The 7276-nt window shown below is 49.1% G+C and overlaps 1 non-coding gene across 1 annotated transcript; it reads right to left on the bottom strand.

Moving 5' to 3' along the window:
- Positions 1-6002: 6002 nt before the first annotated feature.
- On the bottom strand, positions 6003-6109 carry LOC116970550. Its single transcript, XR_004411178.1, has one exon. It is a non-coding gene; the product is annotated as a U6 spliceosomal RNA (small nuclear RNA).
- Positions 6110-7276: the final 1167 nt, after the last annotated feature.

Below are 7276 nucleotides of genomic sequence, written 5' to 3'. Positions count from 1 at the left end.
GCCATCACAATATGGATGGAAATTCGCATTTCCATACTGAGGAACCTTAAGGGCCTGTCCCACTTAGGCGATTTTTCAGCGGACTGCCGGCGACTGTCAAATTGCTGGCACTCGCCTGCAAAACCGGGAACTGGAACGGCGACTGTCGGAGTGGAACACACAAACACATCGCAAAGGCGGGGGCCAGGGCAAGTGGGGGAGGCGCTGTCTGAAATACACACGGTGCAAAGCCAAGGTGATACAAACACACACCGCATTGAACAGGAAGGTTAAGACGACTAGTACAGTGTACGGTATGTCCTTTAAAAGAGGGGGGGGAGGGGAGAAGGGGGGAGGGGGGAAGGGGGGAGAAGGGGGGAGAATGAGGAGAGAAGGAATGGAGACACTTTTAGGAAGCTAGACAACTTTTAATAAGCCAGAGATACACAGCTGTGAAATTTGGCGGGCATTCAACATTACCGGTCGGTTATCCTTGCTTCTGAAACCTTGTGCTTATGTTTTTTTTCCCCAATGAAAATGACCTGTCAGCACAGGCGATTAACTAAACCTACCTACGACTACCTCGACTACCTATAACTACATGGCGACCACACTACAACTGCAACTACGACTACAGGATTATCGATTTTCTCCATGGCGACCAATTTTTGGGCGCAGAAAATATTTCTACACGTTGAAAAATTTGCGCCGACCATGTTGAGGCCACGACTCGTCCCAGAATGCAGGAACTCCTCGCAACCATGAAGGAGACTCACCAGATCATGTGGTGAGCGCAGAGTCTCCTGCACTCGCCTAAAAAGTTACCTAAGTGGGACAGGCACATAACTAATGTGTTGTGTGAACACAAATGGGCAAAATGAGATAGTTTCAAAACAGAAATGCACATAACCACAATCTGTAACATTTTAGCCTGCAATATCCTTCATTCTATCAGTCAAGACAAGAGATCATTTCCGGTTCAATGAGGATGGCATAATATTTTGCCTGGGGTAGTATCTGTAGCACAAAGTGATGAGTTGCTCGATTAATGAAATTGCAAACAGGTCCTGAACAACCTTAAATAAGAAACCCAGCAGGTGATAAACAGAGTTAAATAATCTTGCAACCAATGGATCAGATTAAAGTTTTGCAATTCTACTACATCTGGTCGCAAATGTTAGTGGACAATTAAACAGCTAATCGGAGGAGGACACTACACTAAAATTTATTTTAAAAATGGATAAAGGATAACCAATCTCTGCTTCCTCCTGAGATCACCCCAGAAGATAGATTCTGGCTAAATCAATGCACTCAGGATAACCAGAAATGGCTAACCGCACTTGAATTAGCAAAGATCATGAGGCCATTGTATTCCACACATACAAAATGCACTAATATTACTTGCCTATGCTGCTCCAACAATTCCTCCCAAACTCATGATGTACCACCAAGAAGGACAAGGCCTGCAGATGCATGGGAATGCCATCATGTTTCTCTTCAAGATGCATTCCATCAGACCTGGAAACCTATCAATGGTCCTTTATCATCGCTGGATCTGTACGAGTTTGCACTGTAGGAGTACCTTTACCAGAAAGACTGCCCTTCTCAAGCAGACTGCTCAGCAGCACTTTCTCAATGGCCATCAGGGATGCATATGTGTTGGCATTGTCAGCGAGGCCCAGACCCCAGAAATGAGAAGTAGTTCAGAAACTGAGGCCAAGAATGTAAAGTCCCTGTGACAGGGTGTCGCAACATTGGTTGTCGCCAGGTGCTGACCGGTGAATTCTATTGGCGGCTACCTACGCCAACCTACGTCAACCGGCGACAGGTACCGGCAACTGAATTGTCTTCAGTTGTCTTCAGTTGTCGCCGACAGGGTCGTTGCTTCTCGTAGCCTGTCGCAGGTGAACGTAGGTTGACTTTGGTTGTCGTAGGTTGTCACCTGTGTGGTCGTAGGTTGTCGCCTGTATGGTCGTAGGTGGACATCCTAATGGGTCGGCGGTTGTCGGTAGCTTGCCATAGGTTCACGTCGACTTGGTGGTAGGTTGTCATAGATTGTCGGAAACATTGTCGTAGGGGGGGGTCCAGTCGCCGCTTTTTCGGCGACCTGCTACAGCTGTGACAGTTGCCGGCTATCGCCGAAAAAATTGCTTAAGTGGGACAGGCCCTTAAGGCCCTTAAGGAACTTAGAGTTCTTAAGCTCCGGCGGCACATATACTGGAGCTGTCCCATGCTGAGAGGTTGGAATAGTAGCCAGGCCGCCCACTTTCTCCCGGAGGTTCGCCAAGACAGATGAAGCGGGCTCCAGCTGCCCTCGAGCCGCAGGAAGGAAATCCCCGGGTACTCGCAGCGGGGAGCCGTACACAAGTTCAGCGGACGACGTGTCCAAATCCGCCTTCAGAGCCATGTAAATACCCAACAACACCCAAGGCAACTGGTCGACCCAGTCTGGGCCCGTGAGCCGTGCCTTCGCGCCGACTTCAAATGCCGGTGGAAACACTCAACCAACCTGTTGGCCTGAGGGTGATAGGCGGTGGTATGATGCAACTGCGCCCCACAAAGCCGAAGTAAACTGAGCCCCTCGGTCAGTAGAGATGTCCTCAGGCATGCCAATACGAGCAATCAATCCAGTGGGCCGCGAGAGCTCGAGCACAAGACACAGCGGAGGTGTCGGCAAGCGGAATTGCCTCTGGCCACCTCGTGAAGAGATCCACGATGGTCAGCAGGTGGGTAGCACCGCGAGATGGCGGCAGGGGTCCAACAAATCGACGTGGACGTGCTGGAAACGGCAAGAGGGCACCATGAAATCCTGCACTGGTGCCCGCACATGTCGCCGGAATTTCGACGCTGGCAGGGAATACAGGCTCTGGCCCAGGCTGCGACCTGCTTACAAAGGCCCTGCCAGACAAACTTGTCCACCACCAGCGCAGAAGTCGCCCGGTGGAATGGTGTGCCAGACCATGGATAGCGTCGAAAATCCGTCACCGCCAACCCAGGGGTACAATATGGCGTTGTTTCCCGGTGGACACGTCGCCGAGGACCGACACCCCTGCCGGACCGAAAGGGACATCGGCCAAAGTTAAACCTGAGGCAGCCGTCCGATAGACGTCCATCTTGTTGCGGGCCGGCGAGCCCCACATAATCCATGCCGGGGTCCAGAGCGTCGCACAATTCCCATGTCGTCCATTTGGCGGAACTCCTCCTTCGCAATCCGCATCTTGGTGGGCGGAAGTCTACGCGCCCGTGCATGCTGTGAGGGGCCCGCGGTGGGGATGTGGTGTACCACCCCTTGCTTAAGAGCAGTTGCACGAAAACGGGGGGTCAGGAGCTCCGAGAAATCGGCAAGTAGGGAGGTGTATGGGCTGGCCCCATCAGCCACCGCACCCAGCTGCGGGCTGGAAGGGTCCGCAGGCCTGGGGGACTCCGGGAGATGGGGCGCCGGCCCCGCACATCCACCATTACCGAAAAGGCCCGCAGGAAATCGGCGCCCACCAACGGCTGGGAAACGTCCGCAATGGTGAAAGTCCACAAATATGAGCGGGAGTCGAGAACAAGGGAAAGAGTCCGCGTGCCATACATGCGAATGGGGCTACAGTTGACGGTGGTCAACACGGGTGTCGAGTCCAGTCGGGGGGAGGATGCTCACCACAGCCCCGGAGTCAACAAGGAAGCGAAGCCCGGAACAGTGATCCCGAACGCAGAGACGGTGATTCTGGCCGATCGCGATAGCCTCTACTGACGATCAGCCAAAGCACCCCAGCATTGGTGGTAGTAGCACCACTGGTGCTTACCACGGTCTCCAGCTGTGCGGCGACGGCAGCGGAGGGCTGGATGTCTCTGCGAGGCTGCTGGTGCGTGGGCACGGACACCCGGTTGAGGGACCCGCTGTCCAGCTGTTTGGCGAGCCACAGTTTGTCGACCTGTTTGGCGAGCTGCAGAGGGTTGGCAAAGTCCGAACCAGCGAGGAGCAGGCTGATATCATTGGGCATCTGCTCCAGTAAAGCCTGCTCAAAAAGCAGGCAGGGCCGGTGGCCGTCCATCAGGGAGAGCAGCTCACTCATGAGCACGGACGGTTTTCGATGCCGAGGCCGTCCAAATGGAGAAAGCGGGCAGCGCGATCGCGGCGGCTGAGACCAAAAGTGTGGAGCAGCAGCGCCTTGAGGCCCTCGTACTTGCCGATCTTTGCTGGATCCTGCAGGTAAGGCAGCAAATGGGTGGCAGTCTCCTGGCTGAGCGCCCCAGCCACGTATAAGTAGCGAGTGGCGACCGCGACGATATTGCGGAGTTCGAACTGGGCCTCAGTGTGGGCGAACTGAGCCCACTTGAGGCTGCACCGCCCAGAAAACGGGCAGTTTCATGCCCACGGTATTTTGCTGGGCGGGCTGGGCGTCGGGGTTAGCGGCAGCATTCATTGTCGTGGTCCGAATTCACGATCGGACCGGCGCGATCACCACTTTGGCGAGACAAGCCGGTTGAATAAAATAAGTTTCTTTATTTGAAATGACAAACAAGGTGTATAACACAACCGCGTCCTGGGTCAACCAAATATCTTGAAGCTCCTGCTACACAGGTGGAGCTCGATTAACTGAGGAACCAAAAGCCCGCGAAAACACACCCACGATCACATGACAGCGCCAGCCAATAGTGAGGGTTTGCATTGCCTCAAGCCACCACTAGGTGCTGCTACAATATATTAATGCTTTGAACTGGGTATCAGGCACAAATTTCTAATTCTCACTTGATTTTACACCTTTAGACTTTAGGCATTACTTTTAGAGATACAGCGCAGAAAACAGGACCTTCAGCCCACCGAGACCATGCCGACCAGCGATCACCCCATACACTAACACTATCCTACATTCTAGGGGCAATTTACAATTTTTACCGAAATCTACTAACCTACAAACCAGTAGGTCTTTGGATTTTGGGAGAAGACCTCACGCGGTCAGAGGGAGAACGTACAAACTCCGTACAGACAGCAACCGTAGTCAGGATCAAACCCAGGTCTCTGGCGCTGTCAGGCAGAAACTCTACCGCTGTGTCACCGTGCCGCCGTAGAAACAGAAGGGACCAACAAGGGGATAGTGATAGACATAAAAAATATATTGACTGACTGGCAGAAAAGACAGACACATGGCTGATGAAACTTAGCACGGGAACATTTGAAGTGTAACATTTCACCAGATAAGAATTAGATAATGAAAACCGGAGGACCTACTAAAATGCTGCAGGATCAAAACTCTGAGAATATATATGCATAAATCATTGAAAGTTACAGAACAGGCTGAGAAATTAATTTAACAACATACAAGACCTAAACTGCAGGTTGAGAAGAATCTGATAGAGGCATTTAAAATCATGACTAATCTGCACAGGATAGATTGAGAGAAACTGTTCTCACTGACAGGGATTATATACCAGAGATCGCATGACCCAGAGTGTTAATGCTAAGAGATTCAGTGACATCAATATCATTGGATCCCAAGAGGATGTGATTTGACTCTCCCTTTACAAAAATGGGCATTGTGATATGAGTGCTATTTGGCACCTACTAGTTCAGATCCAGACTGATTAATTATGACCAAGTTGGCATTCTGGGCAAAACTAATTTGCCTCCATTTGGCCCATATCCCTCTAAAATGTTCCTGTTCATATATCAGTTCAATTGTTTCATGAAAGTTGTAATTGTGCAGCTGCCCAGATATGGACTATCCTCTCTGACTGAAAAAGTTAATATAAATAACAATAGTAGACACAGCACCTACTCCTGTGGCATACCACTGGTCACAGGTCTCCAATCAGAAAAACAACCTTACACTACTACCTTTTGACTCCTTCCTCCAAGCCAATTTTGAATCAAATTAGCCAGCTCACCTTGGATTTCATGTGAGTTAACATTCCAGATTAGTCTATTACGTGAGAACCCATCAAAGGCCTTGCTAAATTCCATCTAGACAATGTCATCTGGGATCATTCTCGTAAACCTCGTCTGGGCCCTTTCCTTTTTCTTTTCTTTTTTAAAAAGAAATATGGAACACTTCACGAATTTGCGTGTCATCCTTGCGCAGGAACCATGCCAATCTTCTCTGTATCGTTCCAACTTTAGTATATGTGCTGCCGAAGCGAGCACTGGGCACTCTCCAACGCCAGCACATCCTTCCTCAGATAAAGCCTTATAAAGCCTCAGCACTGCATCCTTGTTTTTGTATTCTAGCCCTCTCGAAATAAGGCATTTGCCTTCCTTACTACCAATTTAACTTGCAAAATAACTTTTTAGGAATCCTGCACCCGCACTCCCCAGTCCATTTGCGCTTCTGATTTCTGAATTCTCTCCAAATTTAGAAAATAGTATACACCTTTATTCCTGCTACCAAAATGCATGACTCCACACTTTGCTATGCTGTATTCCATCTGCCACTTCTCAGCCCACTCTCCCAACCAAGTCCAAGTCCGTGTGCAGAGTCCCTGCTTTCTCTACACACCAGCCCCTCCACCTATCTTCGTATCATCTGCAAACTTAGCCAGAAAGCCTTCAATTCCCTCATCCAAATCATTGATACAGTATCTTAATGGTCATTGTGTACACAGTCGGCATGCACAGAACAAGTAAATGCTGACATATCAAAGAAACCTTGAATGACCTGATGCTCAAAAACATCTGCACGGCAACAAATTTGGAACCACCAAACAGCAAGCAAACCACATCGAAAACTACCCTCTCGATGAATTTGACCATTTACCGATATGATAATGTGGGAAAGTGCAAGGATGTGAGGGAAGAATGAGAATATGAACAAAGGGAATAATGTGTTTAAGCGAAGGGGATATAATCAACTGCTCTCTAAGTGTGGCGAAGAAAACTAACCAGATGTCAAAACTTATCGTGGGATGAGCTCACACGTTGCATTGAGTAGTGGTAATAAAATAGCAAGAGAAGGAGAGAAAGTCACTCAGTGGAAAGATAGTGTTAAGAAGGAGCTGGTTAGCTTCCATTCACTCTGTTTTAATGACCTAGATTTGAATTCACATTCTGTGTTATTATTTATGGATTTTTATCTAAATCTTTCCAAAGCTGATGCAGAACACTGCAGACTACAAGTTAAACGTATGCAAAATAACTTAAACATTGCTGATTCTCTTAATGTCCCCATGCATTCCATTCCATTCTACATTTGAAGGTCACTTAGTCAATTCAGTTTCACAGCATTTGATCATTGCAGATTGAGCTGTACAAGAACTGAGTTTGATTCAAAACCTCGGCGTTTTACATAGTAGCTGAACAGATGGCAGCAAAACT

This window comes from Amblyraja radiata, chromosome 2 (genome assembly GCF_010909765.2).
Source record: "Amblyraja radiata isolate CabotCenter1 chromosome 2, sAmbRad1.1.pri, whole genome shotgun sequence".
NCBI classification, from domain to species: Eukaryota; Metazoa; Chordata; class Chondrichthyes; order Rajiformes; family Rajidae; genus Amblyraja; species Amblyraja radiata.
Note: the sequence above shows the minus strand (reverse complement) of the source record. Positions and strands in the feature narration are given on the sequence as shown.